The 21828-nt window shown below is 46.1% G+C and overlaps 1 long non-coding RNA gene across 7 annotated transcripts in view; it reads right to left on the bottom strand.

Moving 5' to 3' along the window:
* LOC113269479 (uncharacterized) overlaps positions 1 to 21828 on the bottom strand; it is a 235573-nt gene that overhangs the window by 67823 nt on the left and 145922 nt on the right. For 6 of the 7 annotated variants that reach the window (XR_008958128.1, XR_008958130.1, XR_008958132.1 and 3 more), the window contains 2 exons: positions 8549 to 8613; positions 6797 to 6925 (listed from right to left, as the gene is read on the bottom strand). This is a non-coding gene — a long non-coding RNA (uncharacterized LOC113269479). Of the gene's footprint in view, positions 1 to 6796; positions 6992 to 8548; positions 8614 to 21828 lie in introns of all 7 variants that reach the window. The other variant, XR_008958134.1, reaches the window with a different exon arrangement.

The following is a 21828-nucleotide window of genomic DNA, read 5'->3' as shown; positions in this document are numbered from 1 at the left end:
GGTGGCTCAATCATGAAGTGTCCAACTCTTGGTTTCGGCTCAGGTCATGATCTCATGGGTTGTGGGATCAAGCCTGCGTTGGACTTCATGGGAGTCTGCTTGGAGATTATCTCCCTCTTTCCCTCCACCCCCCTCTAAAATAAAATAAATAAATCATTTAAAAAAAAATTGAACCAAAGAGGTGAAAGACCTGTACTCTGAAAATTATAAAACATTGATGAAAGAAATTGAAGATGACACAAACAAATGGAAAGATATTCTATGTTCATGTATTAAAAAAACAAATATTGTCTAAATGTCCATACTACCTAGAACAATCTTCAGATTTAATGCAATCCCTGTTAAAATACCAATAGCATGTTTCACAGAACTAGAACAAATAATCCTAAAATCCGTGTGAAACCACAAAATACCCCAAGTAGCCAAAACGGTCTTGAGAAAAGAAGAATAAAACTGGAGGTATCACAATCCCAGATACTAATACATACTACAAGCCTATAGTAATCAAAACAGTATGGGTTCGCATAAAAATAGACACATAGCTCAATGGGACAGAATAAACAGCCTAGAAAATGCCCACAATTATATGGTTAATCTTTGACAAAGAAGGCATGAATATGCAATGAAGAAAAGACAGTCTCTTCAGCAAATGGGGTGGAAAACTGGGTAGCCACATGCAAAAGAATGAAATGGAACCACTGTCTTACACCGTACACAAAAATAAACTCAGAATGAATTAAAAACCTAAATCTGAGACTTGAAACCATAAAAATCCTAGAAGAGAGAACAGGCAGTAATTTTTCTGACATTGGCCATAACAACATTTTTCTAGATATGACTCCTGAGGCAAGGGAAACAAAAGCAAAAATAAACTACTAGGACTACATCAAAATAAAAGGCTTCTGAACAGTGAAGGAAACAATCAACAAAACTAAAAGGCAACCTAGCGAATGGGAGAAGATATTTGTAAATGACATATCTGATAAAAGGTTGGTAGCCAAATACAAAGAGCTTATACAACTCAACATCAACAAAACCCCAAGAAATCCAATTTAAAAATGGGCAGAAGACATGAACAGACATTTCTCTAAAGAAGACCAACAGATGGCCAACAGACACATGAAAAGATGTTCAACATTAGTAATCATCAAGGAAACGCAAATCAAAACCACAATGAGATACTACCTCACACCTGTCAGAATGACTAAAATCAAAAACACAAGAAACAGCAAGTGTTGGAGAGGATGTGGAGAAAAAAGAACCCTCATGCACTGTTGGTAGGAATGCCAACTGGTGTAGCCACTGTGGAAAACAGTATGGAGGTTCCTCAAAAAATTAAAAATAGACCACATAATCCAGTATTTCTGCTACTGGGTATTTACCCAAAGAATAAAAAAATACTAATTCAAAAAGATATATGCACCCCTATGTTTATTGCAGCATTATTTACAATAGCCAAATTATGGGAGCAACCGAAGTGTACATTGATAGATGCATAAAGAAGATGTGAGAGATATAGATATATAGATAGATATAGATATGGAATAGTACTTGGCCATAAAAAAGAATGAAATCTTGCCATTTGCAACAACATGGATGGACCTAGAGGGTATAATGCTAAGTGAGGTAAGTCAGAGAAAGGAAAATCTATATGATTTCACTCATATGAGGAGCTTAAGAAACAAAACAAAGAACAAAGAAAAAAAGAGACCAACTACAGAGAACACACAGATCGTTACCAGAGGGAAGTTGGGTGGGGGGATGGGTGAAATAGGTGAAGGGGATTAAAAAATACACTGTGGTGACGAGCACTGAGTCATGTGTAGAATTTTTGAATCACTATATTGTACACCTGAAACTAACATAACACTGTATGTTAACTACACTGGAATTAAAATTTTTTTAACTAAAAAAACCCCATAAATCATCATTGGACATACCAAAAGAAAAAAATCGAATGATCATCTCCGTATGATTAAGGGGCATTTTATATGAGTTAACATCCATTTTTAATAAATATTCTGAAATATAGGAAAAGATAGATGATTCATCAATATATAAAAACATAACATCTATAAAAAGAATGTCAATTAAGTATGTGTGTATGTAGATTTAATTTGTGCGTGTGCATCAACTCTAAAATTAACATCATGTTTCATAGAGATAAACTAGTAGCTTCCAATTCAGTCAAGAAAAAGATAGGAATGCCCATTGTCACAACTATTGCCCTTGTTCTAATGGTACTAGTCCATCCAACTGGATAAGAGAAATATACATGAAGTATGAAAATTAGAAAAAGGAATTCAGTTTATGTGACCTCTAACTTGGAAAATACAAGGAATCATTGAAAAACTACAAGGAATCGTTGAAAAACTATCACAAACAATAAGATAATTTAGAACGATGGCTAGATGCAAATTTTGTAGATAGAAATCAATTGCTTTCATAGGCAATATAAAAAGCAACTACAAGCAACTCTAACGACTAGTTTGACAAGACTCAGTATACTACTATGGACCAAGCTCATACTGAACTCCAGCATAAAATCTTAAGTAAAGCAAAGTGCTGAGCTCTTTAGACATAGTAAGTTACCACCCCCCACCCCAAATTCTGTATATAGATACATCAGCTTACATGCGCACAGCCTGTCTCCAGAAGGTTGCAGAAGAATCACCTAATTCTGCTCGCCTCTGAGGGACGGAGTTCAGCGACTACAAATCAGAACTGAAGGAGAGGCTCACTTTTCACTGTATTCTCTTCGTCCTTTTCAATGTTGTCTCATACGCATGTAAGAACTATCCAAACTATAAATAAGATCTCTTTTAATCAATAGGAAGGGAATGTGTGCCCACTGTCCATGGTTCTCGTTTCATGCTTAGTTCTTAAAGATTCTTATCTTTGGAAAATGCTCATAAAATTCTAGATCTCAAAACTTACATCTCAGTCACTTGAAAAACAGAAAAGTCACAACCGTTCTAATTGCTATTGTCTTACAACAACATTACTGGAAACATAGTGTCCTCTATGTCTCTGTTGTTTTTAACCACAAAGCGTATGAGCATCATTTTGTGCTCGTCTCCTCCATCGGACAGCATTTTGCCTTCTTCAGAGCAGAGGCGGGGTGGTCGGCACGTTAGCCGCAGCCTGCCTGCCAGGACTCCAGCTCTGGCATTTACCAGCTGGTAACGCTGAGCAAATTCTTAACCTCCTCGTGACTCAGCTTCCCCATCTGTAAGATGAAGATGATCACAGTTCCCTCCTCCTGAGTCTGTTGTGAGGACTGAATGAGTTAATGCTTGCGGAACACTGAGTGAGTGATTAGCACATGGTTGGAGGTACAGAAGTGTAGCTGTGATTATCTGTCAGATTTGGGGGCTCAGCTCAGGCCTTTTGAAAAGCAAATGCCCTCTTTGGTTCCCTGCTGAGGGAGACTTAGCCCAAGGTGTGTGGTGTTCCTGTGGCGCTTGAGCCTTTCAGTCCTAATTCCCTGTTTGTCGTTTCTTTGTGTGGGAAGGTAAGAAAACTGAAAAGCCAGAAACCTGTGCTCTACCTCTGAGTTTGGCACAAAGGGAACCCACAGCTTACGGACTTCTCGCATTTTAAAATTCTCACTCTCAAAAATAAAAACCACTGGCTTCTTCCACTGGGCCAGGGAGACTGTAGATCGCTTAGCTAAATTATAGGTCACCTTAGAAGAAGCCTACTGATTGAAGTGGAGAAAAGCAGGCTATGATAATGCAGAGTAAAGTTTCTTAGAAACGAAAGATCTCATCCTTATCTCCAAGATAGCCATAATTACAAGATACAGTTACATTTTCTTCTACTACTAATTTCTCAGTGTTAAAAGAAGGAGATGAAGGAAATAAAAATTTGAGAGGTTCATTGATTCTTCCACAAACACAGACTGAGCCCTGTGCCAGGCGACAGTGCGGGTTGATGAGAACATGAAGAACATCGCCAGAGGCAACGCTTGAGCAGTTCGGCCCAGTGCCTCCCTCATGCACCGATCATCAAGATTTAAGATTAAAGAGGGCTTGATTTTGTATCATATTTGTGTTTTGAAAAGGCACCTTACCCAAATACTGGCCTTTGAAATCCTGGTATCCATCCACATAGCTGAAACGCCTTTCCCACTTCTGCGGGTACAGGGCACATCACTCAAAGGTGAATCAGGTCTCTTGTTGCCACACACCCTTCCCTTCCTCCAGCGCCCCTCGGTTGGCTGGAGCGGGGCCCCTCTCCTCTGCCTTGTCCCTCTGGGGGGATCCTCTCTGTAGCCCCAGACATGTCTATTACAACAGTCCTCCCTCCCAAGAGACCCCAAGCTCCTGGAGGGCACAGACTGCAATGTCCTCCGTTGTCGTATATTCTCAACACCCAGTGTAATACCCACCATAAATGGCGGTTCAAGTGACAAATGAGCACTTCCAGGAACTTTCTAGTTTTCCCTTTACCCAACTCAGCCTCAATCCCCCTCCAGGATTGGTACAGCCTGGTCTTTGTCTTGGCTGGAATCCAGAGAGCGCCACTCACAGGTAATATGGGGGCGTAGTTCTCCCTGCCAACAATTATCTAGAAAGTTCTGATCATCTCTCCATCGTTTCAGGCCATATCACCCTTTAATAGATGCACATAATGCTTCAGAATTTTATTAGAAGCAGAACGTTTATATTCAATGAAAAGACTTTCTTTTAAAACAGAGAGTATAAAAATATCTGAGAATAGCCAAGTCTACAGCATTGGTATGCAGACGAAATTCTTTGTCATGAACTTTACTGTCAGTGAACTCTTAGGAATTCCCTTCTGTCCTTGAAAGAATAAACTTCAAAGTCAACCCGAAACCGTAAGGTGAAAACATATGCAAATATATCAAAATGAGCTTGCCCTGACTGGGAAAGCGATCACCAAACCAAAGAGAAGCCTCTGTTATTTGGACACTTTGAGACTTGACAGTTTCGCAAGAAATAGGCAGGGGTTTCTACGGTGCTGGTCTGTGTCAGGGATTCTAGAGGATCCCGTCTGTGGCTCTCTAGGTTCTTTGCATGAGTTCCCTCTGCGTGGGATTTTTTTTTTTTTTTTTTTGGCTACTTTTCTACTCTCTTGATCATTTCAATACCAGCAGGAGAGTAGGAGAAGCAAAAAGAGATGATATCATAATCCCCCTGTTTTTTCTAGTGGTATTTATGATAAGAGGCTTTAGGGGAAAGAGCACTAAATACCACAGCTGAAATCAGGGCTTTGAATAACCCCTGGGCTTTGATTATATGCAATGGCTCCCACTCCTCTGTGATCTCCACAGACACTCAGTTCAAGACGACTATACTCACAATCTATTATTTCCCAAACAGAAGTGCTAGTAGGCATTCTAAGAAATACAAGAGGACCAAAGGTTTGAGCCCTGCTCTCGGGAGTTTTTCATCTCTTGAGGGATACAAGGTCTGCATATGAGAAATAATTATGAACCCTGAAGATGGTAAGTGGTATCAGTGTTCCAAGAAGTAGAAGGAATGTATTCAAGATACTCTGAGTGCTGGCTGCGTGTTCTCCAGCTACATCTTTGATCTCACACCCAGCTCCGGGGGGCTGACAGGGATCAGCCCGTAGTCCTGTCTTTCCCTCTTCGGTGATGGAGTTAGCACCAGGAGCAGCAACTGTGCAAGGTGCAAAGGGGGGGTTGCTAATAATGACATCCCAAGATGTTTTACGGGCAGAGATGCTCTGAGAGCCCTGAGCGTCCAGGACCGTCAGCAGCCAAAGGAATGAACTCCTTGCTTTCCAGCTCTGACGCCCTTCTCGCCGGGGCCCATGAGGCTGTGCACTAACACTGCTCTGGTGACTGGTGTCGGCCTTCTGTGACCGTCTCAAGTGACCTCAAGGAGCTATCGGAAACAGGAAGAACCGGAAAACCAGTTAAGCGGAGGCACGCAGGCAATATTTTTGAACAATCAGATAGGATAGAAACATAACATATTAAGATGACCTAAGGGTCTTTCTTGGGTCTATTCAGAAATCAGAAAACCTTGATTTTTACAGCCGCGACAAATTATGCCCTGTGACACGCAAGTATCTGGAGAACTGCTTGCAAGCACAGATGCCCCTTTCCCCTTCTGGATATATAATCCGCTGTGGCTAACAAGCTTTGGAGCATCTGAAAGACCGTCCCCTCATGAAGACAACGAAGAAAGCATTTACTACCCTACTTCGAGGTTGGCTTTCTTCCAGTTGACAGCCATCCTCCCTGTGACCTGGAGGCCCCCAGTGGTCGCTCTCTGGTCTCTGCCTCCAAAGAGCTCCACGCAAAAGGCACTTCGTCAAAGAGTGGAAAAACTTTGTTCCAGCTTGAAACCCAATTCTCTGACGCGCGCAGATTAGACCACAGCGCCATTCGTCCTCATTCTCTCTGCACGTAGATCCATTTCCTACACTGAAACTAATACTTCAAACAAAGCGGTTTGATTTATAGCCGGGCTCCCTCTCATGAATCCCAGCTGCAGCGTGGTGCTGGGGGCCCACCAGCGCGGGCGCACTTACCTTTTATAAGTGACGTGGGCCACCTCCCAATGAAGGCAGCCTGATGCTTCCCAGCTCCCCCTCAGCTGCATTCCCAAAGGGACGTCAGGCCCAGTGTTGGCAAACATGCTGGTCGTGTTCTGTTTTGTTTTTATTTTTTAAATCAAGGAATGTCAACATTAAAACCTATGGCTTTGCCCCCTGTGCTTTGTGGGCTGTGGAAATACAGCTGGGCTGCTTGTCCCCTCCCTGCACCCTTGTAAGCACAGTCCTCCGAGTTTCTTACCTGGCACGTGGATGGGGGCAGAAGTCACCTTGGCAACAGCTGGAAGCACTGGGGCACGCTGCTTTCTCCTTTGGCAGAGGAAGCTGGTTGATAACCACAGAAGTTTCCCACGGACCGTCCTGTTGGGACCTAGGTGAGGGATGCTCAAGTCAGTCATTTCCTGTGCCTCCTGCTTCTGTCCAGCATCCGCCGAGCCTGGGAAGCCCAGCAGAAGTGTGTCAAGGAGGTGAGGACTCAAGGTGATGGCCGAGAGAGCCACGATGCGGGCCACCCTCGCCAGACCCTCTCTGGCTGGAGGATGCAGCATCAGGAGAGAAAGGGGTGACAACATATTCTTATAGCCAAGGGTGGTGACAGCGGGACCCTGAGCCCAGATCCAAAAGCTCATTTATCTTTCCAGAAGACATGAGCTGTTCAGTGCCCCAGCTCAGCACACACAACAGAGCTGGTGTTGTGACTTCCCAGGACACACACCACCTGTTTACATCGGCCCCTGTTGGTCACCTGTCTCACTTAGGACGGCGAGGGTGCCCTGCCCCCCTAGGAGCAGGCTACGGGAGGCTTCTCCTCCCTGGTGACGGAAGTGGGGGCTCCCGCCCTGTCTGCCACCACTGAGCCATGTCGCCTGGGGCAAGCCACTTAAACTCTTTGAACCTCAGTTTGTTCTCAAGTAAAATGAGGCATATGGGTTATACGGCGACTCCCTTCCCAACTCTGAAGTTCAATTATTCTAAGACTCACACGTAGTCAAGGAAAATGGGTGTTTATGAGAGCAGGGCTTCCTGTGTGGCGTGGGGCCTAAATGCTCTCGAATGGATCCCCTCGATCAACTCTCTTCTTGACGTTATCTGTTTGACCAACAGTAACAACAAAAACCCTTGCAATAAAATCCAGGAAAAAGTATTTTTTAAGTGGTCTCTCAAACCGTATTTCAGCCAAACTACAAAACACCTGCTCTGTCTCATTCTTCTTAAGACTCCCAAGTTGTGGGGCGCCTGGGTGGCGCAGTCGTTAAGCGTCTGCCTTCGGCTCAGGGCATGATCCCGGTGATCTGGGATCGAGCCCCACATCAGGCTCCTCCGCTATGAGCCTGCTTCTTCCTCTCCCACTCCCCCTGCTTGTGTTCCCTCTCTCATTGGCTGTCTCTGTCAAATAAATAAATAAAATCTTTAAAAAAAAAAAAAGACTCCCAAGTTGCGTCATCCACACACAGATTTGTATGACTTGTGAGGTTCAAACGGCTTTCAAAATGCGTTCAACTCTCAGTAGTGAAGCCAAGGTGATTCTTGGGAAAGACATATGGAGAAAATTCTCAATATCCAAGGAGCTGGCAGATAAAATGTTTGTGTCAGAGCAGTGCACAGGGCTCCATTCCAGAACAGCACAAATTCTGCATTCTGGTATATTGTCCAGTCGGTGTAAACCAGCTAAATTACACAGCAAGACCCTTTATAAACTTCAGTGCAATGAAAGCCTTGCTCCCGTTTTTCTAACACCGCGCAGCGCAGGGCCGACCCCATGGGAGAGGCTTCCACCTGATCTACAAGTAGCAGCAGGTGAGGGCACATTTTACAAACTTTATGCAATGACTCTTCCCATTAGCAATATGTTCCTCTTTCTTTACTGCCCGTTTTCATGTTTAATTGTTTGCTTTGATTCATTTTTATGGCTAGAAAGAAAGATTTTAAGTAAACGTTCTTCTAAAGTCAAACTATTCTACAAACTTTTTAACAACTTCTAAATTTATCTCACCTGATTTTCCAAACAGTTTTAAGCTTCTAAAATTAATGTGCGTCCTGAGAAGACTTTTTCTCTTCCTGGGGGAGAAAAAAGTAATAATTGTGTAAAACAGAGTCTGTCAGTATAATGATTAGTAAAAGAAAATACGTGAAGTTCAAGAACACTTGAACGAAAGTTGCAGCCTGTTTTTTTTTTTTAAGATTTATTTATTTGAGACCGAGCAGGGGGAGGGGCAGAAGGAGAGGGAGAGGGAGAGAAGCAGACTCCCCACTGAGTATGGAGCCTGACTCGGGGCTGGATCCCTATGATCCTGAGATCAGGACCTGAGCCAAAATCAAAACTCGGACACTTAACCGACTGAGTCCCCTAGGTGCCCCAGTTATGGCCTGTTTTGATAGAAAATTGTTCATTCCATTTTTCCACTAATAAAAATTATTGGTCTAGAAATGCAAATTGTGTTGTGAGGTGATGCAATTGATTATGCGAAACTGGGTTTCGACCAGTTTTGCATCTGTTTGTAAATTCACTTCAGCGCTCCTGATTGCCTCTGTGTATGTGTTGAATTCTCTTTTGAGCTGGTTGCAACACCTTATTGGTTCCCTCATTAATTAATGAGTTAAATAAAATCTTTTATAGGTATTCATTTGTATTTGTCTGAGGGTTATAGGCCTGAAGGTTCTAAATACTTTGTAAAAAATAAACCTTTAACATAGGTCTACTTTTTAATATTAGAAATTCAGAAGACATTTTTAAAGAAATATTCCCCCAAATTTTGAAGAATGTGTTCTTATGAAAAGGAATTACCTAAATTTTAGAAACCAGTTTTGAATCGTTAGAAATATGGGCTGGGGCGCCTGGGTGGCACAGCGGTTAAGCGTCTGCCTTCGGCTCAGGGCGTGATCCCTGCGTTCTGGGATCGAGTCCCACATCAGGTTCCTCCGCTGGGAGCCTGCTTCTTCCTCTCCCACTCCCCCTGCTTGTGTTCCCTCTCTCGCTGACTGTCTCTATCTTTGTCAAACGAATAAATAAAATCTTTAAAAAAAAAAAAAAGAAATATGGGCTAACTTACAACCAAATAACTTGTGAGAATTTCTGATATTGGAGAGTTTGTAGAGAGATTAGATGTCCACAGCCCAGATCATGAGGACTATATGCAAACCATTATCAGTGTGGTTTTGAATCTTTTGTAACTGAATATCAAAAATATTTCATACCCACCCAACCCACCACCCTTTGCCACAGACACACACATCCTTCTTTGTGTGTGATACAAATCCACTTCAGAGCATATCTTCTTTGTTCAGTAATGCTTCACTGGAGGGTCTCCTTTGGGACCTAGTGGACACGAAACAGAACATCTCCTTCCTCTTGGTATGAAGAACTGGCCACTAAAGACGGTCTAAGAGATACATAGGAGAATCCCAAAGCCGATTCAGGAAAAAACAAGGGAACCAGACGTTCAAAATTAAGGGCTTATCAGGAAGAACAGTGGTAGCCTTGACCCAAGATCTGTAAGAAAAGGTATCTAGAGTCCCAAAGAGGAATTCACCTAGCAAGTCATTGGGAGTCTGTTGTTGGCTGGAGCTCAATACTTGCTCTAAGGCTTGTTGGGGAGGGCTGTTCTGGTATGGCCTGTGCTGGTAACTCCTCAGAGCATAGCCCCCAGGCACTGCATCTGCTCCAGGGAAAACCTGGCTAAGTCTACCCTTGTGAACCAGAAGAACTGTCCCCTGAGAGGCCACCCATGGGCCATCACCCAGCCTGTGCGGGGTGGAGAACACAGGACATCGGCACATAATGGACAAGCATCCATAGGCTCTGCAGCAGTGACACCAGGTGACAGTAAGGGACAGGTATAATGATGCGGATGGAGCAGCTTTCCAATTCCTTCTATGGCTCCATTTACAAGCAGAATTAACGGAACATCTTTGGACTAAGTTATCCCTGTCCTCCCTTTCGGAGGACACCCTCACGAGGCAGGTTACACAAGGGCATGTGCATGTGCAGTAAATTGAGTGGAAACTTGAAAGTGCTCTTACCACAGTTACACCTGCAGTGGTTGAAGCAGGTCATACAAGTCACACTGGTTTTTCTCCAACCAAATTCTACATTATGTTCTAACAGGATCTCAGAATGAATCATTTAAAAATCAAAATTAGAAAAAACAAAAAAGCAAAAAACACAGAAGTTAAATACTCTTTATAGCTTTCTGCTGCTTTAAGTTCAGTTTCTACCCTTCTGCAGGATGGGGGGATGAGGAGGGCAGTTGTGATTTTATTTTGATTAACCTCTGGGGATACAACAGTCTAAGCCCCACAGATCAGACATTCCTTGTCCCAGGTTTTTGGACACAGGCTACCTTCTGGCAGTAAGACCCAAACTCAGGGCAGTTCTGCCTTGACCACAGAACTTGGGGCAAAAAAATGCCAGTGCTGGAAAACTATAGTTGAAGATATCTTTGCTTCTAATGCTCATAGATCTTATCAACCAAGATAAGGCGATGAACAAAGGCTCTTAAGTTCTATAAAGAAAGGTCCTAAATAAGTCCACTTCAAGCCAGCCCTTCAGATGGGTGAGCAGAGTCCCAAGTCAGAAGCCCCAAAATAAACACGGGGTACCACTGCAGTTTTCACTTCCACAAGATCTAGAGTCGCACTTCCATGTGGCCTTCGTGGTTACAGAAAGGGGCCCAAGGTGGGCAGGCTGTCGGTCAAGGTTCTCCATCCGTCCCGCCCCACCTGCACACCGAGGCAGGTTAGCAGAGGAACTTCAAGGGCAGACTTCACCCAGAATGAAACTGGCTTAACACAAGACATTCTTACTGAGATCATCACCCGTTTCATAAAGATTCAGAGTCCAGGTCGGGAGCAAAGTCCCTTTTGTTTCCGTGTGTTCTGCTGATGGCCACCTACCTTCAATCTCTATAAAACAGAAAGGATTAGATGGAGCTAGATAGTTTACTCAAGCTTTTCATGTTTTCTTTAATACCAAAAAGAGCTATACTTCTAGAGGACTATTGAACTCAAAGCTGGATAACTCCAGTAATAATGGGAACAAGTCAGAGGCCATCAGTTAAAACCCTTCCTTAGGTTTCCATCTGGAGTAAAGGGTAACCAGGCTATTTTTAGCATTTTCATCTGTCCTATATCTATCCAAACAGATATTTGGATAGATTTCTGTTGGGAAGCAGCAAATAGAAGCACTTCATCGTGAGAGACGTCCTTGACAAAGAAAGGTCATAATAGGAACTGAACAGGAAGAGAGAGCACAGGAAAAAAGAGAGTAAGGGAACAGGATGGGATGGCAGCAAGAAATTAATTACTTCCCCCTTTAGTCAATCACTGAAATTCCACCTTGGCTCGTAGTGAAGGAAAGTCATTGCAGTACTACATATAGGAACTGAGCAGTCAGAAAATACAGTTTGAACCCTTTGCACTCTTCCATTTTAACCAACAGTCCATATCCCAAACCTTCCTCCCAACATTCATAGAGAAAAAGTGATATACAATTTATTCTTCTAAATCTAAGACAGCTTCAGTGACAAGATTCTTCAAATCGAAAGAAAGAAATGGTTGAGGAACAGAAGACTCTTCAACCCTAACTGGAAGAGGAGAGAGGACAGCTGGGGGTATTAATCACTTTGAAAATCTTGGGTCAAGTATCTTGAGCACCGTATCATTCATATATTCCTGCCTCCTTCCTTCCTTCCGCTCTGATGGGCTGGCTGTCTAGGAGGAGAGAGACATCTAGGACAAACAGCTCTATGAAACCGTGGGGAGTGATAACAGCCCCCGAGCGAGCCTGATAAAACATCCCCACCCCCGGCTCCGTCAAAGGTGGCAGAAGCTGTTGAAGCAGTGGGAAGCTATCAATGGTATTTAACTCCTATTTTTTTCTAATTCAGAAAAAAAAAAAAATTTAATGATCCCTCTTGAAGCCCGGGTAGAACAGAGAACTGAATCTGACTGGGGACATAAGAAAAGCCTCGGGGGCACGGGCTGGGGAGGGAAGGTGCTGCCTTTGTTCATGGGCATGAAAACGAATAAGATTTTGAGCAGTTGCTATAATTTACCACGTGCCTGGCACTAACTTGCATAAGAGGAATGGCCTTGTATGTCCCCCTCTCACAGGAGAAAATGAGTCTGAGTGAGGCTAAGTCGCAGCCCAGGGACACACATCCAGTCAACAACTGCAGACAGAGAAGCCAGGCCTTTTGGCCATGAGACGAAGTGCACAGATGTTACCACACGAGGAGGGATGCGATGGGGTGGGCCAGCTGAACCAAGGAGAATTCCAGGGGAAGAGGACAGAGTGGGTAGAGAGGGCCCAGCTGGTTCAGGAAACAGGGGTCACAGGATGTCTGGACACAGAGGGTGACACTGAGGTTAGGGTAGCTTGCATGCACCACACATTACTTCTTCCCTCCAGACACCTGGAAGAGGTGAAGTACAAGGAAAAGGTTGGCTTTTCTTTCTAGAGAACGTGGCAGTCGTGGTTCATCTTTGAGGCTTGCAAACAGTGGGACAGGATCCCAGCTGCTTCATAGAGTCAGAAGTCCCCTGACATGTGCCATCAGTGGAGCCTGAACAGAATCCCTGAGGCCTGGGGACAGTCCCACAGGCAGAGAGTCAGGGCAGAGCAAGTAAGAGACAGCTTGGACCTAAGCATAGCCGCTGCTCTTACAGGTCAGCCTCGAAATAAGGAGGCCTTGGTCTTGCCTCAAAGGGTCAAGAAAGGGTAAACCCGCTATGAGCCCTCGAGGTTGAGAAAGTGCCACTTCTGGCCAAAGCAGACTTTTTATGCAGCAGACAGAAAGTCCTGGAGAGAGCCGGCGTCCGGGGCTGCCCACTGGGAGGTCCTCTGCTACCTCAGGAGGGACAAGTGCCCAGGCCAAACATGACTTGGAATCTCATTACACCTTGTTAAAAATCAGGTGGTGCTCCTTAGGCCTGCGGCCTTCGTTCCCAGGGCGGGCCCTCTGCTCTCCCTCACACACCACAGTCTCTGGCCCTCTGCTCAGGATGGGGATAGGCAAATATGCTCAGGGAAAGGATTCCTTTGAAAAATGTCTACCAGGCAAAAAAGCAAGGTGTACTCAGTTGGAATATACAATGTATTTCTAGGGATGAGCTAGTTTCCAAATGCTGACTCCCTATGGCCGTCCTCCTGGGGGAGTGCAGAAGGAGAGGGGCATGCAGCCCATCCTCAAGCAAATTCTTGAAGCTGGAAGTCCTCCTGAGACAAAGAAGCAAATGGCCCATAGAGACCTAAAGTTTCAGAACTGAGTGTATCCCTTGCTAATGGAAAATGCAGTGTGCCCAGAACTCAATTAGATTCAACCTAATTCTTTCAGGCCCAACGAGGGGTCCAGGGCCAGGTCTGGGGGAACAGATACAGAGCTTTCCTGCCCAAGAGGCCCTGAGGTCCTAACACACAGGTAGCAGAGGGCCCCGAGGGCCAACCTCACGCTGAGACAACCTAGGGATTGTGGGACAAGCCCACCTGCCTGGCTCTCCTCACTTCCCCCTGCCCACTGGTCTTCGCTGGTTCCTGGGTGTCCCTCACTCTGGTCTGTCCCTGTCCTTGGCAAGCACACTAACAGGCCGACAAAGGTGTGCATTGGCGATGGTTCTCGGGAAGGAAAGCATGGGGGAGACCAGAGGGAAGGAATCAGCAGCCACTCGAGGTGGGGGGGGCAAGAGGAAGGAGACGGCAAACAGTAGCCAGGTGTCTGGTCTGGGACACGGGACACAGTGATGCCATTAAGAAACACCCTGGAGGCTCAGGCTGGAGGAGACATTTATGAAAGAAATAAAATGTTAGCATGATTGAATCGGAAATAAATTACATCTGAAGCATCTAGAAACCCGCTTCTGAGAGGAACCCGTTCCTTCCCACATGGCCATCCTTCCCTGTAAGTGTCCTTTAAGCCCCAGGGCTTTAATACCTCACAATGCTCCTGGACAAGGGCATCAAAATAGGTGATAAGTTATATTTTGGGAAGAAAAAAAAATGTTAATTTTTTGTTTCTTTAGTATTAACAGGGAAAAGCACTCCTGAAGGGAAACACACATAAAAGAAGAAACAGATGTCTCCACAACACTGAGTGCAGCATAGAAAGCCCCCTGAAGCTTGTTTATCTCTTGACACGAACTTTGCGGTCACTCCTGAAATGGGGCATTTTATAACTGCTTCCGTGCTGACCCCGCACCCAGTCAGTCCCAATCCGGGGGTCCCAGGCGGGCACTGGCCACCTCGGAAAGCACAGCACTGTCGGCCTCCGGCCCATTGGCTGCTCTGGGAAAGCCTTCTTATTTTCATCGTAGCTTCTTTGCTGTCAGTCGACTTACCCCACCTTCAGTTTGGTTTTCCTTCTAGATCAGAAGCCCTGCGACGGCAGGACTGTGGCCCACCCTCCTCTCTGTGTCCAGGACAGATGGCCTGTATTTCGTGCCCAACACACATCTGCAGGCTTGTAAACGTTTATTTGAAAATGTCCAGAAGGAAGGACACCGGCTAGTTGGACTCTCCCTGCAAGAAATGCACACTTGTGACACAAGGAGGCTCTCCCTTTAAACCAGTTAACGGTTCTAAATGTGGCGACGAAAACACTGAGAACGAGAAATCATTCTGTATGCTGCCAACGTCTTTCTGTGCTTTTGCTCCAGCTGCTAAGTGAGGCTGAGGCCGCACGGGTGCTCTTCTCATCCCTGGATAACGTGCTCCAGCCCGGGGCATCGGGAGCCCTTTCTGTGAAAGGTGAGGCCCACAGTTAGCGGGGTCATTGGCAGAAGCAGTCAGCAGGAACCATTTTTCAGAGCCAGGAATAGGATGGCGCCCCTCCTCTCTGCAGGCCCAGAGCTCCGACCGCAGGCTTCCCTGTGGGTTTCTAGCTTGTCAGTTAGGTTCGGGAGAAGTGAGGTCAGCAGGCGGGAAGGAGGAAGTAGAGAGCAGCAAGGAAGTTGAGGCAGGGAGACGCAGAGTGCCCTCCCCCGCTCCCCAGGCAGATCCCCGCTTCACCCTCCCTCTGCTGAGTTCTGGACACAGACAACCTCACCGGTGTGCTGTACATGTGCTGAGGAGGCTTTCATGCAATTGAAGGCCAGAAGAAAATAAGAAAAAGGGCTTCGCTTGGTGTATAAATGAAACCTTCCATACGCAAGCGTCTGGGAAAGGTAATAACCTAATTTCTAAGACACGAATGGCTCGTATCTCTAAGGTAAAGACTGAAGGGGACAGAAGAGGAGTGCCAGTCGGTCAGTGGGACACAAAGCAGGCTGACCCACCCGGGCTTGGGCGGCCACGTCGTGCCCAGAGGCTCCAGAGGTCCTCTGCCATTTCGCCATTTTGTCTTCTGTGGTCAGCCTAAGGTGTTAGGGTGACGTGCATACTGCTTAACGACCAAAAGATGGAGGTCCTGGTTTCCCTCGGCCTCAGCGTGTGACTCAGGTCAAGTCACCTCACCTTTCTGGGCTTCGGCTCCCTCATCTGTCCCATGACCTACTTGCATCTGAAGCCCTGTAAGGCTCTTTCAGCAATGATATCCTCTGTTCCGTGATAGAAATCCTGGCATTCCCAGAGTCAGAACAGCTTTCCCAAAAGGCCCATTTCGATGGTTGATTGTGTGTGTCGACTTGACCGGATCACAGGTAACCCAGATACTTGGCTAAACATGATCTCTGGGTGTGTCTCTGAGGATGTGTCCAGGTGAGATTAGCATGTGGATTGGCAGACTCAGCACAGCAGCTTGCCCTCTGTAGTGCAGGTGGGCGTCACCCAATGTCCTGAGGACCTGCGTAGAACAGAAAGATGGAGGAAGGCAGAACTGGGCCCCCTCTGCCTGACTGGTGAGCAGGGACATTCATCTCCCCACCTTTATCACTCCTGCTTCTCAGACTTCCAGGTCTAGACTGGAATCTACCGCTTCTGCTCTCCTGGTTCTCAAGCCTTTAGACTCAGACTGAATTACAGCCCCGGCTTCCCTGGGCCTCCAGCTTGCAGATGGCAGATCATGGGACTCCATAATTGCACGAACCGATTCCTTTTATATCTATCTCTCTGTACATACATAGCCTATTGGTTCTGTTTCTCTTGGAAACCCTAGGACACCCATCAAGAGGTTCATGGTCCAGGTGACCCCATGAGGGGGTTTCCACAGTCCTGGTGAGAATGAGGACAACTCCATGCACGCCAGTGTGGAGATATTTGAAGAACTCTGCCCTACGGTGAGCCATAGCTGCCGAGTAGAGGCTTATAAAAACTTGCCCTTCCCCCTTTGCCCTTCCTTCCTTTATTATTTCCTTTGTGATTCTGGATTATAATCTTATAGCAGATTCTCCATGATCTCCACACAGAATGCTCAATGTTTGTAACAAGATGAGGCGGAGTCAACACAGAAATTAAGCTTTGGGCTGTCGGCTCACATACACACCTCGTGAAACAAAACAGTCCTCTTTGACTCATTGAGAAAGAGAAAGACAAGCAAAGTCTGGTTCCTCTTCTGAGGGCCCAGGAGTCCTATTTTGTGAGCTGTCCAACCTGAACAGTCTAGAGTTCCTGTTCCAGTGTGAATGGCTCCTCCTGGAGAGAGAATTCTGCCCCATCCTGTAGGGAAGTGTGCTCTTTCTCACGACATCCCATCTGAGCTGATTTGTACAATTTTTGTAATAGTTCATTTAGGGTAAAAAAAAAATTAAACAAATGTTCCTGTAAAACTGTGCAGTATAGCAGGACATTAAAATGCCCTTTGTTTCGGTGCAGAGTAAAGGTGCTCTGAATTCTACAAACCCAGTCGTCCTGGGCTGCCTCTTACACGGGCGTTAGTGTGTTAATGTTTTGCAGCGGTCCAGAGTATATGAGCAACCACAGGACTTTTATTGTCTGCTTCCCTAATCTGTCCTGCTATAACTTAAAAAAGAAGTTACAGCATCTCTATAAAACTATTTGGTTTTAACTAGGTTGTTATATTTGTTTGCTGAAGTCAGCTCTACGGCGTCAAGAATTTCAATAGCACAGGGTGTCAAAGATAAACCCTGCAGGCAGTGTATGCCGCTGGATGAGATTTATTTTGCAAACTTTGCCAACCCCAAAAGGGAGATTATATGTTTTGGGAGATAGGGCACCATCCTGTTAGCAATGTTCATTTAGATTTTTTTTTTTTTTACACCAGAAGGCATTAAGTCTCTTCATAAATATTAACAAAAGTTTGTTGTGAAGCATGAGTCCCCAAGTGGGGGAGGGGGGGGGTCAGCTGGCAGATTTTGCCCCCAGGTGTGGATTGTGTCTTCTCCAAGGAGAGCTGGCTTCTCTTTCCTGTATGACATAAATTGTCTGCTTTCATGCTTCCTAAAGAATTAGAAAACATTTAGAGTCAACCCATCCAAATTTTTAATTCTGTGTCTACAGTAGCTGCTTAATGGATGTCAACTATGATATTCAGATACGAAATCAATTATTTTTCCCCTCCTGTGGCTTCTATTTTTGACATCATGGCCATTCTAAGGATGCTAAACCCTTCCAGCTATTTGTTTACGAAATTAAGAAAAAATATGGGGTCATAAAACTCATTTCTAAAAAAATTATTTTATTTCAACTAGTGGTTCTTAACCAGGGGCAATTTTGCCCATCACTCCCCCCACCCAAAAAAAATGTGACAATGCCACTTTTTACTGTCACTCCTGGGGAGGGAGGATATACTGGCGTCTAGTGGACGGAGGCCAGGGAGGCTTCCAGGCAGCCTACCATGCACACGACAGCCCCCACCACCAGGAATCAGCCTGCCCAGAGTGTCAGCAGTGCCAAGGGTGAAAAAATCCGATATGCCAATTATAAACTCTCCTTCTTATAGAAAATAAAAGAAATAGTTCTCTATACTCATGTGCCTTGAATGTACTGGTGCTTTGCTGAGATTATCTCATTTAATTTTGCCTCTGTAAGAAAGAGTCTTTTCTGATGCGACCTGAAAGTTGTGTCCTACAGAATCCCAGTGTGAGCAAAAATTGCTGAGAACCTCAGCCTCCCAAAGCCCAACCCTCCTTCGTCTCGCCTCACCCCACAGCGGCCTTCAGCACTGCCCACCATGTTCCCATCCCGGAAACCCTCTCTTATCCTGTCTAAATGCTACCTCTCCAGCCTCACCTTCCCTACCGCCTTCGCTGGCTTTCCCCAAGCCACTCACTGCTAGAGCTCCTCAAGGCTCAAGTCCAGATCCACCTCCTTTCCTGCTGGACCCTTTCCCTGGGAAAGCTCAGCCGCCTGCAGCTCCAAACACCTCCCAGCAGGACACCTCAGAACGCATGACTCAGCCCAAGGCGCTCTGCACTCCACATCCGTCTCACTGCCTGGCTGTCCTCTCCTTAGGACACCTCAAAGGAACTCAAACAGACACCTGAAATGTAACCTGAACCCATGACCTCCCTCCTAATCCTTGTCCCCTTCTGGCACCCCTTCGGCTGGCTCAGGGAATGACTACCCTTGCCCCTGGTTTTATTTCAACTAGTGGTTTATTTCAACTAGTGGAACCCACAGGTCATTCTTTACCCTTCGCTCTGTCCAATGACCTATGACCAAACCATTGCCAAACCCTGTAGTTGACTTCCAAAATACGTTCGGACCCATCCACTTCTTTCCAATCTCCATACCACACTCTTGCACAAATTACCTCTGTGTCCCACCTGGGGGCTGCAGGAGATGCCCACTGGCCTTCTTGCATCCACACGGCTCTCTGACCTGCTGTCCCAGGGATCCAGCCAAGCGCACTTCAAGTCGTGATAACCAACCTCACACCAACGCGCCCACACACTCACGCACGTGCACCTGCACAAACACACACCACTCGAAGCCCTTCACTAGCTTTCTAGTGCTCCTGACATAGAACACGACTTCTGAACTTGGCACCCAAGACCCTCTGTGTTCTGGTTCCTATGATTCACTCTCTGACCTCCAAACACACTGGCCTTGCAATTCCTCCCACTTGCCTTACTCCCTCTGACCACTGGGCCTTCCCCTGTGCTGCTCAGTCTGCTGAGAGCACTCTTTCTCACCATCCCCCTCATCAGCTCTCACCCATCCCTCAGATCACAGCCCAACATCATTTCTCCGGGAAGCTTTCTTGCTCCTCCCGACCTGAAATACTCTCTTAGAGCACCATGACCCCGCCTACTCCAGCAGTTCCCTGGCGATCTTCCGTGTGTTATCTATGTCATTGTTTGGCCTTCCTCTGTATCTCCCATTGATCATATGAACCTGAGGGAAGGGAAACTGAGGCCTTAGAGACGCTAATTAACTTGGTCAAGGTCAATGAGTAGACGCAGGCGCTGTCCTACCCTAGGTGCCACTGTTCTCTTGACAACTGACCGTTCCATGCAGTGGAACTACCCAGACTGGTTTCATCGAAATACCACCGAAAAAGGATGAGACAAATCTTTTCAAAAGAATGAATGAATACATGAATGACTTATGCTGTCCATTTGCCCTCTTTCATTACTTGATCTACTTTGACAGTTTTCAAATTAAGAATCACCTCCCTAGGGACAAACACCCATTTTCCTTCCAGCGGAGGGGTGAGCCACCACTTTGCAGCACGGCACCATTGAATGCGTGCTCTCCCCTCTCGAACTGGCAGCGAGGAGGGCTGTGCTTGGCCCCGGCCTCTCTGCAGCATTCCGCACTTGTTTGCAGGCAAGGCCTCCAGCCTTCGGCACAGACACGCCTCTCCTTTAGGATTGGCATGACTATCACGAGGGCCTTCTGTTGTGTCAGTTTTAGGAGGAGAAATGCTTTTAAAATAAGCCTTCGAGTATCCCTTAATAAAAGAGTAATTGGCAGCCAGTAATTACGCCATACCTGGGAACGCCGAGAGAATCACAGTGAAGCCAAGTCGTTTCCATTATGGAAAAGTATAAAATTCTGGAAATATATATTTAGTAAAGAAATGGGATGAAAAGGAAACACAGTTCTTAAAATAGAGCATATAGGAAAGTTAATCAAAGACAAGATGTTCAAGAAAATGTAAATTTTCTGGTTTCAGTAGGGAAGGTAATACGTGTGAAAGATCCAGAGACCGTCCCATAACAGGACAACGGTTCATTGCAAAGTGGTGAGTTAATCAATAGGTAGCTTTGTTCTAATTTTCCCCCTCTAAATTTAGATTCACTGCAGCACACGGTTCCCTGTCTTAAAACGCATGCCAGGGAGCCTTTATGAAATTCTAAGTTGACTTTATTCATTTTGTCCTGCACTTCAAAATGGGAGATATTTGGCACTGCCCACGAATTACTGTTACCTGTTCAGTTGGGAATTGGTCTGAAATTATTTGTTTCTGGGACCCCAATTGGATCACGTTTAATTCCTTTGAAAAGAATGCAGAAAGCAATGCTGAGCCGTGCTTGCCTCTCAGCTTTACCAGATGACTGACTTGGGGCACAGGGCTGACAGGTCTCAGCATTAGCACTTGTATGAAATTCTCGGGCTCTGCAGAGTGCGAATTAGCAGACTCTCCGAAAATAGCCAAGCCACTCAAGCCCTTAGTCACACTGACTGCTCACAGACCTTGCTCCCCTCCCCTCTCCTTCCCTCCCTCCCTCCCTCACGGAAGGAAAGTGGAGGTAGAGTCTTTCTTTCAAAAACAGGCGTCCAGCCCAAGGCCACGAGCTCCCCTGGGCCCCTCAGCAGCAGAGTGATAGGCTGACCTCCTGAGCACCCTGTCTTCATGAGCGGGATGGGGTCATAGTGCCACCCAAATGCAGCTCCGAGGACCGAGCCTGTCACAGTCCATCGGCCATGGCCTTGGCCACTTCCCCCGAGTCCAAATGCTGGAGTCTGCCCTGATGCCACTTTGCTGACCCATCTCCTCCCTAGACCTAGTGCCCCTCTCGTCCCTCTCTCCTTGCGTTCACTCCCCAACAATCTCATGACCGGGGCTCCTTTGCCCTCTACAGACTTTGGGGCTTGATGTAGCTGATAACACCACAGGACCAGAATCAGGGTCCACTACTCCCAGATCATAAGAGGCAGAAGTCACCAGAATCACCTCTTTTCTTGGGAAATTCATTCTCTACCCATAAGCCTCCCTCCCTTCCTTCTCCAACTGCCAACCGGGCAGACCGAGTTTGAGGGAAGCGGGTAGCTGGTTTCCTGGGGCCCTGGCTGAGAGAGGAGGTGTCTTTAACCCACAGGGTGCAGAGCTGGAAGGCAGAGTAAAACCGGAAGTCCTGTGCCCCCGAGAGCACTTATCTGGGCCAGGGAAGTGCGCTGAAACCAGAGCACGCAGGAGGCCTGATACAGACTTGGGT

Source organism: Ursus arctos, unplaced genomic scaffold, assembly GCF_023065955.2.
Source record: "Ursus arctos isolate Adak ecotype North America unplaced genomic scaffold, UrsArc2.0 scaffold_8, whole genome shotgun sequence".
NCBI classification, from domain to species: domain Eukaryota; kingdom Metazoa; phylum Chordata; class Mammalia; order Carnivora; family Ursidae; genus Ursus; species Ursus arctos.
This window is presented reverse-complemented; position numbering and strand designations above follow the sequence as displayed.